This window comes from Oncorhynchus kisutch, linkage group LG23, assembly GCF_002021735.2.
Source record: "Oncorhynchus kisutch isolate 150728-3 linkage group LG23, Okis_V2, whole genome shotgun sequence".
Classification (NCBI taxonomy): Eukaryota; Metazoa; Chordata; class Actinopteri; order Salmoniformes; family Salmonidae; genus Oncorhynchus; species Oncorhynchus kisutch.
In genome coordinates this window covers 46,240,462-46,259,204 of record NC_034196.2, presented here as the reverse complement: position 1 = coordinate 46,259,204, position 18,743 = coordinate 46,240,462, and positions in this window count along the sequence as shown.

Here is an 18,743-nt window from a genome sequence, read left to right as displayed (position 1 = left end):
AGCCCCAACCCTCCCAGCCATACAGCCCCAACCCTCCCAGCCATACAGCCCCAACCCTCCCAGCCATACAGCCCCAGCCATACAGCCCCAACCCTCCCTAGCCATACAGCCCCAACCCTCCCAGCCATACAGCCCCAACCCTCCCTAGCCATACAGCCCCAACCCTCCCAGCCATACAGCCCCAACCCTCCCTAGCCATACAGCCCCAACCCTCCCTAGCCATACAGCCCCAGCCATACAGCCCCAACCCTCCCTAGCCATACAGCCCCAGCCATACAGCCCCAACCCTCCCTAGCCATACAGCCCCAGCCATACAGCCCCAACCCTCCCAGCCATACAGCCCCAACCCTCCCAGCCATACAGCCCCAGCCATACAGCCCCAACCCTCCCAGCCATACAGCCCCAACCCTCCCAGCCATACAGCCCCAACCCTCCCAGCCATACAGCCCCAGCCATATAGCTCCATACCTCCCTAGCCATACAGCCCCAACCCTCCCTAGCCATACAGCCCCAGCCATACAGCCCCAACCCTCCCTAGCCCTCAGTAGATATTTAAAGGGGCAATGCTGCTGGGCTTGGCTATAGGCTGGGGAGACCTCAGGTTTAATACCCTGATTAACAACTCTGAGTACATGGCCCATCCAGAGGAGAATTCACCCCCCCCCCCTTTCTCTTCCCTGAAGCAGCCCACATAGCAGCTCCCACTGTCATAAACATTAGAGGACAATTAGGGGGTTTATCTCTCTCTCCAATTCAATTCAAAGGGTTTTATTTTAATTGGAAACATATTATTACATTGCCAAAGCAAATGGAATAGACAATACACAAAAAGGGAAATAAACAAGGGAAACTTGAGTAAACATTACACTCACAATAGTTTTTAAATAATATAGACATTTCAAATGTTATATTATTGGCTATGTGCGCTGTTGTAACCATGTGCAAGTAGTTGAAAGGTAAAATAAATAAACAGATAAATATGGGTTGTATTTGCAATGTTGTTTGTTCTTCACTGGTTGTCCTTTTCTCATGGCAACTGGTCACACATCTTTCTGCTGTGATGGCACACTGTGGTATTTCACCCAGTAGATATGGGAGTTTATCAATGTTTGATTTGTTTTCAATTTTTTGGTGGGTCTGTGTAATCTGAGAGAAATATGTGTCTCTAATATGGTTATACATTTGGCAGGAGGTTAGTAAGTGCAGCTCAGTTTCCACCTCATTTTGTGGGCAGTCTACACAGTCTTCTCTTGAGAGCCAGGTCTGCCTACGGCGGCCTTTCTCAATAGCAAGGCTATGCTCCCTGAGTCTGTACATAGTCAAAGCTTTCCTTAATGTCGGGTCAGTCACAGTGGTCAGGTATTCTGCCACGGTGTCCTCTCTGTTTAGGGCCAAATAGCATTCTAGTTTGCTCTGTTTTTTTGTTCATTCTTGTCAGTGTGTCAAGTAATTATCTTTTTGCTTTCTCATGATTTGTTTGGGTCTAAATGTGTTTCTGTCCTGGGGCTCTGTGTGGTCTGTTTGTGTTTGTGAACAGAGCCCCAGAACCAGCTTGCTTAGGGGACTCTTCTCCAAGTTCATCTCTCTGTAGGTGATGGCTTTGTTATGGAAGGTTTGGGAATCGCTTCCTTTTAGGTGGTTGTAGAATTTAAGGGCTCTTTTCTGGATGTTGATAATTAGTGGGTATCGGCCTAATTCTGCTCTGCATGCATTATTTGGTGTTTTACGCTGTACATGAAGGATATTTTTGCAGAATCCTGCAAGCAGAGTCTCAATTTGGTGTTTGTCTCATTTTGTGAATTCTTGGTTGGTGAGCGGACCTCAGACCTCACTATCATGAAGGGCAATGGATTCAATAACTGATGCAAGTATTTTTAGCCAGATTCTAATTGGTATGTTACATTTTATGTTCCTTTTGATGGCATAGTAGGCCCTTATTGCCTTGTCTCTCAGATCATTTACAGCTTTGTGAAAGTGACCTGTGGCGCTGATGTTTAGGCCAAGGTATGTACAGTTTGTGTGCCTTAGGTCAACGGTGTTTAGATGGAATTTGTATTTGCACACTCTTGGCATTCTCTCAACCAGCTTCATTAGGAATGATTTTCCAAACAATCTTGAAGTAATTCCCACATATGCTGAGCACGTGTTGGCTGCTTTTCCATCACTTTGAGGTCCAGCACATCCCAAACCATCTCAATTGGTTTGAATTCGGGTGACTGTGTAGGCCAGGTCATCTGATGCAACACTCCATCACGCTCCTTGTTCAAGTAGCCCTTTACACAACCTGGAGGTGTGTTTTGGGTCATTGTCCTGTTGAAAAACTTACTTAGCACAAACCAGATGGGACGGTGTATCGCTGCAGAATGCTGTGGTAGCCATGATGGTTAAGTGTGCCTTGAATTCTAAATAAATCACAGACAGTGTCACCAGCAAAGCACCCCCACACCATAACACCTCCTCCTCCATGCTTCACAGTGGGACAGATTTCCACCATGTTTGCTCGTGTTTCATGGCCTAAGCAAGTCTCTTCTTCTCATTGGTGTTTCTTTAGTAGTGGTTTCTTTGCAGCAATTCATCCATGAAGGCCTGATTTACGTAGTCTGAAAAGTTGATTTTTTTACTCTGTGAAGAATTTATTTGAGCAGCCATTCCTGAGTCTGGTCTTATGCAGTGGTAGTTCTAGCTTTTATGGCTCCTGGTCGCCCCCCCCCCCCCCCCCCCCACCATTCTGCACTGGCATTTTTATTCAGACATTTGGAACAACACAAATACAACATATCACAACATAAAAAATCTATAAATATTAAAATATATACAAAAATAAGATCAATGGAAACAAATTTGTGTTGTTTTATATTATTCTTAACAATTTCGCACAAACCAGAAAAAAATGCAACAACATGTCTGTGAAACTGTATATTCACAGTATTATGAATGAATTGTGGATTATTTGGTAGCATTTCGTTGTGTGACTGATTTTACTAAATGCATTAGTACTGTACAAAGGTAGAGGTTCCCTATTTGATAGATTCCCCCCGCTCCCCCTACCTCGGGCTTCCAGTGGGGAGACCTGAGGTCAACCTACCCCCACTCCCCTCCCCATCTCGTACTTCTGTGTGGGAGACCTTCCTAGGCAGTAGCCTGCCTAGCTCACAAACTAGAAACCCACTCTGACAAGGTTAATTGACCAAAAGTCCCACAAGGTGACATGATATCATTGACGTGACGTGCAAAATGAGCGATAGAAAACCAATCAAGCAAATGTCACCATTCCCTTTTTTTTGTGCGGGCGCCCAGTGCCTCCCCTGGCAAGGTGCCACCCTTGGCAGCTGCTCATGTCGCCTATCCCTAAATCCGCCACTGCTCTAATTAACATCCTCTTCAGCAAAGGTAACTCTGGGTCTTCCTGTCCTGTGGCAGTCCTCATGAGAGCTAGTTTAATCATAGCGCTTGATGTTGTTGTGAAACTTTAAAAGTTCTTGAAATTTTACGGATTGACTGAGTAATGATGGCTTGCCATTTCTCTTTACTTATTTGACATAATATGGACTTGGCCTTTTAACAAATAGGGCTCTCTTCTGTATACCCCCCCTACCCTGTCACAACACAACTGATTTGCTCAAATGCATTAAGGAAAGAAATTCCACAATTTAACTTTGAACAAGGCACACTTGTTCATTGAAATGCATTCCAGGTGACTACCTCATGAAGCTGGTTGAGAGAATGCCAAGAGTGTGCGAAGCTGTCATCGAGGCAGAGGGTGGCTACTTTTAAGAATCTCAAAAACAAAATATTTTTTCATCTTTTCACAAATAGTTTCATATTTAAACATTTACATTGCACAACAATTCCATGTGAATCTGATAACTAGAATGTGTAGACTTTCCAAGATACAGTTTATGTCGTCCTATCACCAGTAATCATGTCTCAGACGCCAACTGATCTGACATCATATTCATTAAGCCCCAACGCATATTTTCAACTGGTTGGATTACCCAAATATGGTTCCGTTTCCCAACTTTTGATGTTACCAGACTCTCTATGTTAACAAAGGGCTTGACAAGAGTCAACTCTATAAAGTAGAGGGAGAGAAAAGGAGAAGGGTATTTATGGGGTTCATAAACCTCCACAACAGGCCAACGTCATGACACCCTGGAACGAGTAGGTGTGTCCAAACTTTTGACAGGTACTGTATGTTGAAGAGGGCGAGGCTTAAGCTGCATCCCTGTCTCATCCCACGGCTCGTGGAAAGAAATGTGTGTGTTTTGGTAATTTTAACATACTTGTTGACTCCTCTAATGTGTTAGTCCTCTAATGTGTTAGTCCTCTAATGTTTTAGTCCTCTAATGTTTTAGTCCTCTAATGTTTTAGTCCTCTAATGTGTTAGTCCTCTAATGTTTTAGTCCTCTAATGTTTTAGTCCTCTAATGTTTTAGTCCTCTAATGTTTTAGTCCTCTAATGTTTTAGTCCTCTAATGTTTTAGTAATTTAATGTTTTACTAATTTAACTAAATGCTAATGCATGACACATAACTGAACTAAACAAGATCTTAATCTGAGTTAAACAAGCTCTTAATCTGAGGTAAACACACTCTTATTTAGAGTTAAACAACCTCTTCTTCTGCGGTAAACAAGCTCTGAAAGATGCTCTCTCTGGCTGTGCAAGTCTGATTGTATCTAGATAACAAAGTAGAACCTTGTAAATTAAGAGACAAATAAAGATACTTGACTAAACCCTCCGACTGGTTAAGTCCATGCTTATTCCACTGCAGTGGGGAGTCCTCGGAATAACAAATAAAGGTGTTCCCCAGACCTGACATAGTATTCTCCCCAGACCTGACATAGTATTCTCCCCAGACCTGACATAGTATTCTCTTCAGACCTGACATAGTATTCTCCCCAGACCTGACATAGTATTCTCTTCAGACCTGACATAGTATTCTCCCCAGACCTGACATAGTATTCTCCCCAGACCTGACATAGTATTCTCCCCAGACCTGACATAGTATTCTCTTCAGACCTGACATAGTATTCTCCCCAGACCTGACATAGTATTCTCTTCAGACCTGACATAGTATTCTCCCCAGACCTGACATAGTATTCTCCCCAGACCTGACATAGTATTCTCCCCAGACCTGACATAGTATTCTCTTCAGACCTGACATAGTATTCTCCCCAGACCTGACATAGTATTCTCTTCAGACCTGACATAGTATTCTCCCCAGACCTGACATAGTATTCTCTTCAGACCTGACATAGTATTCTCCCCAGACCTGACATAGTATTCTCTTCAGACCTGACATAGTATTCTCCCCAGACCTGACATAGTATTCTCCCCAGACCTGACATAGTATTCTCCCCAGACCTGACATAGTATTCTCTTCAGACCTGACATAGTATTCTCCCCAGACCTGACATAGTATTCTCTTCAGACCTGACATAGTATTCTCCCCAGACCTGACATAGTATTCTCCCCAGACCTGACATAGTATTCTCCCCAGACCTGACATAGTATTCTCCCCAGACCTGACATAGTATTCTCCCCAGACCTGACATAGTATTCTCCTCAGACCTGACATAGTATTCTCCTCAGACCTGACATAGTATACTCCCCAGACCTGACATAGTATTCTCCCCAGACCTGACATAGTATTCTCCCCAGACCTGACATAGTATTCTCCCAGACCTGACATAGTATTCTCCCCAGACCTGTCATAGTATTCTCCCAGACCTGACATAGTATTCTCCCCAGACCTGACATAGTATTCTCCCAGACCTGACATAGTATTCTCCCCAGACCTGACATAGTATTCTCCCCAGACCTGACATAGTATTTTCCCCAGACCTGACATAGTATTCTCCCCAGACCTGTCATAGTATTCTCCCCAGACCTGACATAGTATTCTCCCCAGACCTGACATAGTATTCTCCCAGACCTGACATAGTATTCTCCCCAGACCTGACATAGTATTCTCCCCAGACCTGACATGGTATTCTCCCCAGACCTGACATAGTATTCTCCCCAGACCTGATATAGTATTCTCCTCAGACCTGATATAGTATTCTCCCCAGACCTGACATAGTATTCTCCTCAGACCTGACATAGTATTCTCCCCAGACCTGACATGGTATTCTCCCCAGACCTGACATAGTATTCTCCCCAGACCTGACATAGTATTCTCCCCAGACCTGATATAGTATTCTCCTCAGACCTGATATAGTATTCTCCCCAGACCTGACATAGTATTCTCCTCAGACCTGACATAGTATTCTCCCCAGACCTGACATGGTATTCTCCCCAGACCTGACATAGTATTCTCCCCAGACCTGACATAGTATTTTCCCCAGACCTGACATAGTATTCTCCCCAGACCTGTCATAGTATTCTCCCCAGACCTGACATAGTATTCTCCCCAGACCTGACATAGTATTCTCCCAGACCTGACATAGTATTCTCCCCAGACCTGACATAGTATTCTCCCCAGACCTGACATGGTATTCTCCCCAGACCTGACATGGTATTCTCCCCAGACCTGACATAGTATTCTCCCCAGACCTGATATAGTATTCTCCTCAGACCTGACATAGTATTCTCCCCAGACCTGACATAGTATTCTCCTCAGACCTGACATAGTATTCTCCCCAGACCTGACATGGTATTCTCCCCAGACCTGACATAGTATTCTCCCCAGACCTGACATAGTATTCTTCAGTTCCGTATTAGAATGTGACTGAATATTGTTAATACATACATCGTCAAGTCTGTGATTACAGACTGATGCCTGTAGTCTGACCCATCTGGAGCATCACACATGAGGACCTTTTGAAGAAAGTTGATGCCAATTTACCATCAAGTTTACTGGACATGGCTGGTGGTGGTGAACACACTGTAAATACTACAGTAAACTACAGTACTGTCTGCAAAACACTACAGTAAATATTACAATATACTGCAGTAATAAACGCAAAACACTACTGTAAATACTAGAGTAAAGTCTGCAGAAATACTACAGTGTATACTATAGTAAATACATATATTAATACAACAATATTTCTACCAGAGTATATTATAGTATTTTTCATGTGGGTAGAGACAGTCATTTACTGACTTGGACTGTCTCCATGGCTACCTGCGCTACTGGCCCAGAGGGGTCTCTCTCTCCTCTCTCTCTCTCTCTCTCTCTCTCTCTGTCTCTCTCTCTCTCTCTCTCTCTCTCTCTCTCTCTCTCTCTCTCTCCTGTCTCTCTCTCTCCTCTCTCCTGTCTCTCTCTCCTGTCTCTGTCTCTCTCTCTCTCTCTCCTCTCTCTCTCTCTCTCTCTCTCCTGTCTCTCTCTTCTCATCTCTGTCTCTCTCCTCCTCCTCCTCTCTCTCTCTCCTCTCTCTCTCCTCTCCTGTCTCTCTCATCTCTCTCCTGTCTCCTCTCTCCCTCTCTCTCTCTCCTCTCTCCCTCCCGTCTCTGTCTCTTCTCTCTCTCTCTCTCTCCTCTCTCTCTCTCTCTCTCCTGTCTCTCTCTCTCTCTCTCTCGCTCTCTCTCTCTCCTGTCTCTCTCTCTCTCTCTCTCTCCTCTCTCTCTCTCCTCTCTCTCTCTCCTGTCTCTCTCTCTCTCCTCTCTCTCTCTCTCCTGTCTCTCTCTCTCTCTCTCTCTCTCTCTCTCTCTCTGTCTCTCTCTCTCTCCTCTCTCCTCTCATCTCTCTCTCTCCTGTCTCTCTCTCTCTCCTCTCTCTCTCCTGTCTCTCTCTCTCCTGTCTCTCTCTCTCCGTCTCTCTCTCTCCTCTCTCTCTCCTCTCTCTCCCTCTCTCTCGCTCCTCTCTCTATCTCTCTCCTGTCTCTCTCTCTCTCTCCTCTCTCTCTCTCCTCTCTCTCCTCTCTCTCTCCTCTCTCTCCTCTCTCTCGCTCCTCTCTCTATCTCTCTCCTGTCTCTCTCTTTCTCCCCTGTCTCTCTCTCTCCTGTCTCTCTCTCTCTCATTCTCAAACACACACACACTCTCTTGTAGTGTACTACATAAGGAATAGGGTGCCGTCTGGGACACAAACCCTAGCCCTCTCTCCTTTAGGGGGCTGTGTGGGGGGGGGGGGTAAATCTCAGTTGGTCCTGTATGGCACCAGCTGTCCAAAGAAAAGGGAGGTGTGGCAAATTACCACCATTATGGGAGTAGAGAGGCGTGTCTAAAGTTATTAACTGTGGCCACGAGACACAGGTGTTCACAGGGAGCCGGAAGATCTTTTAAATCTGTCCTGGCTGAGAGGGAATGACGGAGGGTACGCCACCCAATGCAGTGCATTGATCAGGGCAGATATAGAACAGGGGTCCATGTAGGACACAGTCCAGTGTGTATGGGGGTTCCATGTAGGATACAGTCCAGTGTGTATGGGGGTCAGTCCAGTGTGTGTGGGGGTCAGTCCAGTGTGTATGGGGGTCAGTCCAGTGTGTATGGGGGTCAGTCCAGTGTGTATGGGGGTCAGTCCAGTGTGTATGGTGGTCAGTCCAGTGTGTATGGGGGTCAGTCCAGTGTGTATGGGGGTCAGTCCAGTGTGTATGGGGGTTCCATGTAGGATACAGTCCAGTGTGTATGGGGGTTGAGGGGAGAGGACGTTGCAGCCTGGCTCATTTCAATAGGAAACCTTTCCTATTGTGTGGTTTTAATTTCCTTTTCCTCATTCACTGGAAGCCCCAGGGCTAATATCCGTTTCCAGATTAACAAAAGTAAAGTGTGCCGCTGACTGGTGTTATCATCTGAGTTAAACCTGCCCTTCTTCCTAGTCAGTAGATAACAATGTCAATATTTTTTAATCAAGCAACTTCCGTTTGAGGAGTATTAGATGTGTTTAAAAGATGCCTACAGTGACTTGATCGGGTTTTAGGGCCTGGTTTCCCAGACACCAAATTAAGCTTAGTCCTGGACTAAAGAGTATGATTCATGGAGATGAGTCCTGGACTAAAGAGTATGATCGTGGAGATGAGTCCTGGACTAAAGAGTATGATTCGTGGAGATGAGTCCTGGACTAAAGAGTATGATTCATGGAGATGAGTCCTGGACTAAAGAGTATGATTCATGGAGATGAGTCCTGGACTAAAGAGTATGATTCATGGAGATGAGTCCTGGACTAAAGAGTATGATTCATGGAGATGAGTCCTGGACTAAAGAGTATGATTCATGGAGATGAGTCCTGGACTAAAGTGTATGATTCGTGGAGATGAGTCCTGGACTAAAGAGTATGGATTCGTGGAGATGAGTCCTGGACTAAAGAGTATGATTCATGGAGATGAGTCCTGGACTAAAGAGTATGATTCATGGAGATGAGTCCTGGACTAAAGAGTATGATTCATGGAGATGAGTCCTGGACTAAAGAGTATGATTCATGGAGATGAGTCCTGGACTAAAGAGTATGATTCATGGAGATGAGTCCTGGACTAAAGAGTATGATTCGTGGAGATGAGTCCTGGACTAAAGAGTATGATTCATGGAGATGAGTCCTGGACTAAAGAGTATGATTCGTGGAGATGAGTCCTGGACTAAAGTGTATGATTCGTGGAGATGAGTCCTGGACTAAAGAGTATGATTCGTGAGATGAGTCCTGGACTAAAGAGTATGATTCGTGGAAATGAGTCCTGGACTAAAGAGTATGATTCGTGGAAATGAGTCCTGGACTAAAGAGTATGATTCATGGAAATGAGTCCCTGGACTAAAGAGTATGATTCATGGAAATGAGTCCTGGACTAAAGAGTATGATTCATGGAAATGAGTCCTGGACTAAAGAGTATGATTCATGGAAATGAGTCCTGGACTAAAGAGTATGATTCATGGAAATGAGTCCTGGACTAAAGAGTATGATTCATGGAAATGTGTCCTAGACTAAAGAGTATGATTCATGGAAATGAGTCCTGGACTAAAGAGTATGATTCATGGAAATGAGTCCTGGACTAAAGAGTATGATTCATGGAGATGAGTCCTGGACTAAAGAGTATGATTCATGGAGATGAGTCCTGGACTAAAGAGTATGATTCATGGAGATGAGTCCTGGACTAAAGAGTATGATTCATGGAGATGAGTCCTGGACTAAAGAGTATGATTCATGGAGATGAGTCCTGGACTAAAGAGTATGATTCATGGAGATGAGTCCTGGACTAAAGAGTATGATTCATGGAGATGAGTCCTGGACTAAAGAGTATGATTCGTGGAGATGAGTCCTGGACTAAAGAGTATGATTCATGGAGATGAGTCCTGGACTAAAGAGTATGATTCGTGGAGATGAGTCCTGGACTAAAGTGTATGATTCATGGAGATGAGTCCTGGACTAAAGAGTATGATTCGTGGAGATGAGTCCTGGACTAAAGAGTATGATTCGTGGAAATGAGTCCTGGACTAAAGAGTATGATTCGTGGAAATGAGTCCTGGACTAAAGAGTATGATTCATGGAAATGAGTCCTGGACTAAAGAGTATGATTCATGGAAATGAGTCCTGGACTAAAGAGTATGATTCATGGAAATGAGTCCTGGACTAAAAGAGTATGATTCATGGAAATGAGTCCTGGACTAAAGAGTATGATTCATGGAAATGAGTCCTGGACTAAAGAGTATGATTCATGGAAATGTGTCCTAGACTAAAGAGTATTATTCATGGAAATGAGTCCTGGACTAAAGAGTATGATTCATGGAATTGAGTCCTGGACTAAAGAGTATGATTCATGGAAATGAGTCCTGGACTAAAGAGTATGATTCATGGAAATGAGTCCTGGACTAAAGTGTATGATTCGTGGAGATGAGTCCTGGACTAAAGAGTATGATTCGTGGAGATGAGTCCTGGACTAAAGAGTATGATTCGTGGAAATGAGTTCCTGGACTAAAGAGTATGATTCGTGGAAATGAGTCCTGGACTAAAGAGTATCATTCATGGAAATGAGTCCTGGACTAAAGAGTATGATTCATGGAAATGAGTCCTGGACTAAAGAGTATGATTCATGGAAATGAGTCCTGGACTAAAGAGTATGATTCATGGAAATGAGTCCTGGACCTAAAGAGTATGATTCATGGAAATGAGTCCTGGACTAAAGAGTATGATTCATGGAAATGAGTCCTGGACTAAAGAGTATGATTCATGGAAATGAGTCCTGGACTAAAGAGTATGATTCATGGAAATGAGTCCTGGACTAAGAGTATGATTCATGGAAATGAGTCTTGGACTAAAGAGTATGATTCATGGAAATGAGTCCTGGACTAAAGAGTATGATTCGTGGAAATGAGTCCTGGACTAAAAGTGTATGATTCGTGGAGATGAGTCCTGGACTAAAGAGTATGATTCGTGGAGATGAGTCCTGGACTAAAGAGTATGATTCATGGAAATGAGTCCTGGACTAAAGAGTATGATTCAAGGAAATGAGTCCTGGACTAAAGAGTATGATTCATAGGAAATGAGTCCTGGACTAAAGAGTATGATTCATGGAAATGAGTCCTGGACTAAAGAGTATGATTCATGGAAATGAGTCCGGACTAAAGAGTATGATTCATGGAAATGAGTCCTGGACTAAAGAGTATGATTCATTGGAAATGAGTCCTGGACTAAAGAGTATGATTCATGGAAATGAGTCCTGGACTAAAGAGTATGATTCATGGAAATGAGTCTTGGACTAAAGAGTATGATTCATGGAAATGAGTCCTGGACTAAAGAGTATGATTCATGGAAATGAGTCCCGGACTAAAGAGTATGATTCATGGAAATGAGTCCCGGACTAAAGAGTATGATTCATGGAAATGAGTCCTGGACTAAAGAGTATGATTCATGGAAATGAGTCCTGGACTAAAGAGTATGATTCAAGGAAATGAGTCCTGGACTAAAGAGTATGATTCATGGAAATGAGTCCTGGACTAAAGAGTATGATTCATGGAAATGAGTCCTGGACTAAAGAGTATGATTCATGGAAATGAGTCTTGGACTAAAGAGTATGATTCATGGAAATGAGTCCTGGACTAAAGAGTATGATTCATGGAAATGAGTCCTGGACTAAAGAGTATGATTCATGGAAATGAGTCCTGGACTAAAGAGTATGATTCATGGGAAATGAGTCCTGGACTAATAGAAGTATGATTCATGGAAATGAGTCCTGGGACTAAAGAGTATGATTCATGGAAATGAAGTCCAACAGGACTAAAGAGTATGATTCATGGAAAATGGTCCCCGGACTAAAGAGTAACTGATCTCATGGAAAATGAGTCCTGGAACCTAAAGAAGTATGATTCATCGGAAATGAGTCCCAGGACGTAAAGAGTATGATTCATGGAAATGAGTCCCGGACTAAAGAGTGTGTGATTCATTGGAAATGGAGTCCTGAGACTTAAAGAGTAATCGATTCATCGGAAATGAAGTTCCCTGCGACTAAAGAGTATGATTCCACGAGAAATGGAGTTCCTGGGGACTAAAAGGGAGGTAGTGTATTCGTGGAATAGAAGTTCCTGGACTAAAGGAAGTATGATTCGTGGGAAATGAGTCCTGGACCTACAGAGTATGATCGTCGAATGAGTCCTGGACTAAAGATGGTATGATTCCCTTGGAAATGAGTCCTGGGACTAAGAGTATGATTCATGGAAATGAGTCCTGGACTAAAGAGTATGATTCATGGAAATGAGTCTGGACTCAAAGAGTATGATTCATGGAAATGAGTCCTGGACTAAAGAGATGATTCATCGGAAATGAAGTCCTGGACTAAAGAGTATGATTCATGGAAATGTGTCCTAGACTAAAGAGTATGATTCATGGAAATGAGTCCCTGGACTAAAGAGTATGATTCATGGAATGAGTCCTGGACTAAAGAGTATGATTCATGGAGATGAGTCCTGGACTAAAGGTATGATTCATGGAGATGAGTCTGGACTAAAGAGTATGATTCATGGAGATGAGTCCTGGACTAAAGTATGTATTCAGGATATGAGTCCTGGACTAAAGAGTATGATTCATGGAGATGAGTCCTGAACTAAGAGTATGATTCATGGAGATGAGTCCCTGGACTAAAGAGTATGATTCATGGAGATGAGTCCTGGACTAAAGAGTATGATTCATGGAGATGAAGTCCCTGGACTAAAGAGTTAATGGACTAAAGATTATGATTACATGGAGATGAGTCCTGGACTAAAGAGTATGATTCGTGGAGATGAGTCCTGGACTAAAGTGTATGATTCATGAGATGAGTCCTGGACTAAAGAGTATGATTCGTGGAGATGAGTCCTGGACTAAAGAGTATGATTCGTGGAAATGAGTCCTGGACTAAAGAGTATGATTCTGGAAATGAGTCCTGGACTAAAGAGTATGATTCATGGAAATGAGTTCCTGGACTAAAGAGTATGATTCATGGAAATGAGTCCTGGACTAAAGAGTATGATTCATGGAAATGAGTCCTGGACTAAAGAGTATGATTCATGGAAATGAGTCCTGGACTAAAGAGTATGATTCATGGAAATGAGTCCTGGACTAAAGAGTATGATTCATGGAAATGTGTCCTAGACTAAAGAGTATTATTCATGGAAATGAGTCCTGGACTAAAGAGTATGATTCATGGAAATGAGTCCTGGGACTAAAGCAGTATGATGTCATGATGGAAATGAGTCCTGGACTAAAGTGTATGATTCGTGGAGATGAGTCCTGGACTAAAGAGTATGATTCGTGGAGATGAGTCCTGGACTAAAGAGTATGATTCGTGGAAATGAGTCCTGGACTAAAGAGTATGATTCGTGGAAATGAGTCCTGGACTAAAGAGTATCATTCATGGAAATGAGTCCTGGACTAAAGAGTATGATTCATGGGAAATGAGTCCTGGACTAAAGAGTATGATTCATGGAATGAGTCCTGGACTAAAGAGTATGATTCATGGAAATGAGTCCTGGACTAAAGAGTATGATTCATGGAAATGAGTCCTGGACTAAAGAGTATGATTCATGGAAATGAGTCCTGGACTAAAGAGTATGATTCATGGAAATGAGTCCTGGACTAAAGAGTATGATTCATGGAAATGAGTCCTGGACTAAAGAGTATGATTCATGGAAATGAGTCTTGGACTAAAGAGTATGATTCATGGAAATGAGTCCTGGACTAAAGAGTATGATTCGTGGAAATGAGTCCTGGACTAAAGTGTATGATTCGTGGAGATGAGTCCTGGACTAAAGAGTATGATTCATGGAAATGAGTCCTGGACTAAAGAGTATGATTCATGGAAATGAGTCCCGGACTAAAGAGTATGATTCATGGAAATGAGTCCCGGACTAAAGAGTATGATTCATGGAAATGAGTCCTGGACTAAAGAGTATGATTCATGGAAATGAGTCCTGGACTAAAGAGTATGATTCAAGGAAATGAGTCCTGGACTAAAGAGTATGATTCATGGAAATGAGTCCTGGACTAAAGAGTATGATTCTGGAAATGAGTCCTGGACTAAAGAGATGATTCATGGAAATGAGTCTTGGACTAAGAGTATGATTCATGGAAATGAGTCCTGGACTAAAGAGTATGATTCATGGAAATGAGTCCTGGACTAAAGAGTATGATTCATGGAAATGAGTCCTGGACTAAAGAGTATGATTCATGGAAATGAGTCCCGGACTAAAGAGTATGATTCATGGAAATGAGTCCCGGACTAAAGAGTATGATTCATGGAAATGAGTCCTGGACTAAAGAGTATGATTCATGGAAATGAGTCCCGGACTAAAGAGTATGATTCATGGAAATGAGTCCCGGACTAAAGAGTATGATTCATGGAAATGAGTCCTGGACTAAAGAGTATGATTCGTGGAAATGAGTCCTGGACTAAAGAGTATGATTCATGGAAATGTGTCTTGGACTAAAGAGTATGATTCATGGAAATGAGTCCTGGACTAAAGAGTATGATTCATGGAAATGAGTCCCGGACTAAAGAGTATGATTCATGGAAATGAGTCCCGACTAAAGAGTATGATTCATGGAAATGAGTCCTGGACTAAAGAGTATGATTCATGGGAATGAGTCCTGGACTAAAGAGTATGATTCATGGAAATGAGTCCTGGACTAAAGAGTATGATTCATGGAAATGAGTCCTGGACTAAAGAGTATGATTCAAGGAAATGAGTCCTGGACTAAAGAGTATGATTCATGGAAATGAGTCTGGACTAAAGAGTATGATTCATGGAAATGAGTCCTGGACTAAAGAGTATGATTCATGGAATGAGTCCTGGACTAAAGAGTATGATTCATGGAAATGGGTCCTGGACTAAAGAGTATGATTCATGGAAATGAGTCCTGGACTAAAGAGTATGATTCATGGAAATGAGTCTTGGACTAAAGAGTATGATTCATGGAAATGAGTCCTGGACTAAAGAGTATGATTCATGGAAATGAGTCCTAGACTAAAGAGTATGATTCATGGATATGAGTCCTGGACTAAAGAGTATGATTCATGGAAATGAGTCCTGGACTAAAGAGTATGATTCATGGAAATGAGTCCTGGACTAAAGAGTATGATTCATGGAAATGAGTCCTGGACTAAAGAGTATGATTCATGGAAATGAGTCCTGGACTAAAGAGTGTGATTCATGGAAATGAGTCCTGGACTAAAGAGTATGATTCATGGAAATGAGTCCTGGACTAAAGAGTATGATTCATGGAAATGAGTCCTGGACTAAAGAGTATGATTCATGGAAATGAGTCCTAGACTAAAGAGTATGATTCATGGATATGAGTCCTGGACTAAAGAGTATGATTCATGGAAATGAGTCCTGGACTAAAGAGTATGATTCATGGAAATGAGTCCTGGACTAAAGAGTATGATTCATGGAAATGAGTCCTGGACTAAAGAGTATGATTCATGGAAATGAGTCTTGGACTAAAGAGTATGATTCAAGGAAATGAGTCCTGGACTAAAGAGTATGATTCATGGAAATGAGTCCTGGACTAAAGAGTATGATTCATGGAAATGAGTCCTGGACTAAAGAGTATGATTCATGGAATGAGTCCTGGACTAAAGAGTATGATTCAAGGAAATGAGTCCTGGACTAAAGAGTATGATTCATGGAAATGAGTCCTGGACTAAAGAGTATGATTCATGGAAATGAGTCCTGGACTAAAGAGTATGATTCATGGAAAGGAGTCCTGGACTAAAGAGTATGATTCATGGAAATGAGTCCTGGACTAAAGAGTATGATTCATGGAGATTCTCTTTTTAGTCCAGGGCTAGGCTCAATCTGCATCTGGGAAACTGGTCCTCGGTGGTTCAGAACACTATATGTGTGCGAATACGTTTAAGGGGGGGATTTGCTTTATACATTCAAACACAGAGATGTGACTTTTGGCTTTAAAACCATAGTTCTCCTGTGTCTGTCCTCTCTGTTGAAGGGAACCATCAGGGTTATGGACCCTATTCCCTACACAGTGCACTTATTTTGACATGTTAGTCATTTAGCATCTTATCCAGAGCGACTTATAGTAGTGTATTCATCTTCAGATAGCTAGGTGGACCAGTCATAGTCAGTACATTCATCTTCAGATAGCTAGGTGGACCAGTCATAGTCAGTACATTCATCTTCAGATAGCTAGGTGGACCAGTCATAGTCAGTACATTCATCTCCAGATAGCTAGGTGGACCAGTCATAGTCAGTGTATTCATCTCCAGATAGCTAGGTGGACCAGTCATAGTCAGTACATTCATCTCCAGATAGCTAGGTGGACCAGTCATTGTCAGTACATTCATCTCCAGATAGCTAGGTGGACCAGTCATAGTCAGTACATTCATCTCCAGATAGCTAGGTGGACCAGTCATAGTCAGGACATTCATCTTCAGATAGCTAGGTGGACCAGTCATAGTCAGTACATTCATCTCCAGATAGCTAGGTGGACCAGTCATAGTCAGTACATTCATCTCCAGATAGCTAGGTGGACCAGTCATAGTCAGTACATTCATATCCAGATAGCTAGGTGGGACAACCACATATCACAGGCTTTGTAGTACATGTTTCCTCAATAAAGTAGTTATCAGCAAAGTCAGATAGAAAAAGGGAGGACCCAGAGGAGTCAGCTAGAAAAGGGGAGGACCCGAGGAGTCAGCTAGATGAAGGGAGGACCTGGAGAAGTCAGCTAGAAAAAGGGAGGACCTGGAGGAGTCACCTAGAAAAGGGGAGGACCCGAGGAGTCACCTAGAAAAGGGGAGGGCCTGGAGGAGTCACCTAGAAAAGGGCAGGACCTGGAGGAGTCACCTAGAAAAGGGGAGGACCTGGAGGAGTAACCTAGAAAAGGGGAGGACCTGGAGGACTCACCTAGAAAAGGGGAGGACCTGGAGGACTCACCTAGAAAAGGGAAGGACCCGAGGAGTCACCTAGAAAAGGGGAGGACCTGGAGGAGTCACCTAGAAAAGGGGAGGACCTGGAGGAGTCACCTAGAAAAGGGGAGGACCTGGAGGAGTCACCTAGTAAAGGGAGGACCCAGAGGAGTCAGCTAGTAAAAGGGGAGGACCCAGAGGAGTCAGCTAGTAAAGGGGAGGACCCAGAGGAATCAGCTAGTAAAGGGGAGGACCTGGAGGAGTCAGCTAGTAAAGGGAGGACCTGGAGGAGTCACCTAGTAAAGGGAGGACCCAGAGGAGTCAGCTAGTAAAGGGAGGACCCAGAGGAGTCAGCTAGTAAAGGGGAGGACCCAGAGGAGTCAGCTAGTAAAGGGGAGGACCCAGAGGAATCAGCTAGTAAAGGGGAGGACTTGGAGGAGTCAGCTAGTAAAGGGGAGGACCCAGAGGAGTCAGCTAGTAAAGGGGAGGACCCAGAGGAGTCAGCTAGTAAAGGGGAGGACCCAGAGGAGTCAGCTAGTAAAGGGGAGGACCCAGAGGAATCTAGGTCAGACTATTCCTCTGACCTGGTAGGTTATTAAACCCAGGTAGACTATTCCTCTGACCTGGTAGGTTATTAAACCCAGGTAGACTATTCCTCTGACCTGGTAGGTTATTAAACCCAGGTAGACTATTCCTCATGTCTCAGGACAAGATTAACCCACTAAACTCAGCAAAACAAGTCTGACACACATCTTCAAATAGTTTTCTCTGTCATGTTTTTATGCTTCATAATATTTAGGTAATATTGCACTCCCCTAGACTTGAATAATTGTCTCATGTGTGTATACATCTGAATGGTTCATATTCAAAACGGGACCCTCAATATTTAATTAATTCTTATCAGTCAATATGTATGTCGCTTCTGTCTCTATAGTAATACAAATGTCCACAGGCAGCAATCAGAAAAGGTTGTGAATGCCGAATTAAAGGTGGTCGCCACCACACAGGAGATGAGTGGCATTTATCGACAGTTCATAATGTGACCAGAGATGGCAGGCGAGTTCTCTTATTCCCATCAACTGCCTTAATCCCAATACTAGAACCCCCTCACCCCCCAGTTTATTCCATAGTTCCATCGATCCTCCAAACGTTCCAATCCGGTTCAGCGGAGTTAATATCACTCCGCTCTTTACCCTCCAACCCCCAGTTAGATCAATTAATTCGCGCACCCATCTCCTCTCTCTCACGCTGGTCTCTCACAGTGAACCGCTGGACAGCTCCCGTTACTGGTGATCCGAAGCCCGCATGTCCTTTCCCAAGGGGGGTTTCTACCGCGCTACGCTTGGAGTACTGCCGCTGAAAAAAAGATGAATAACTAAACGGTTTTAGTTGTTTCTTCATAACTTGGAAACTACCACCGACGTACCTGACTGCTTTTGTTGCTATTGTATTGGGAGATTCATTGTGCAACCGGT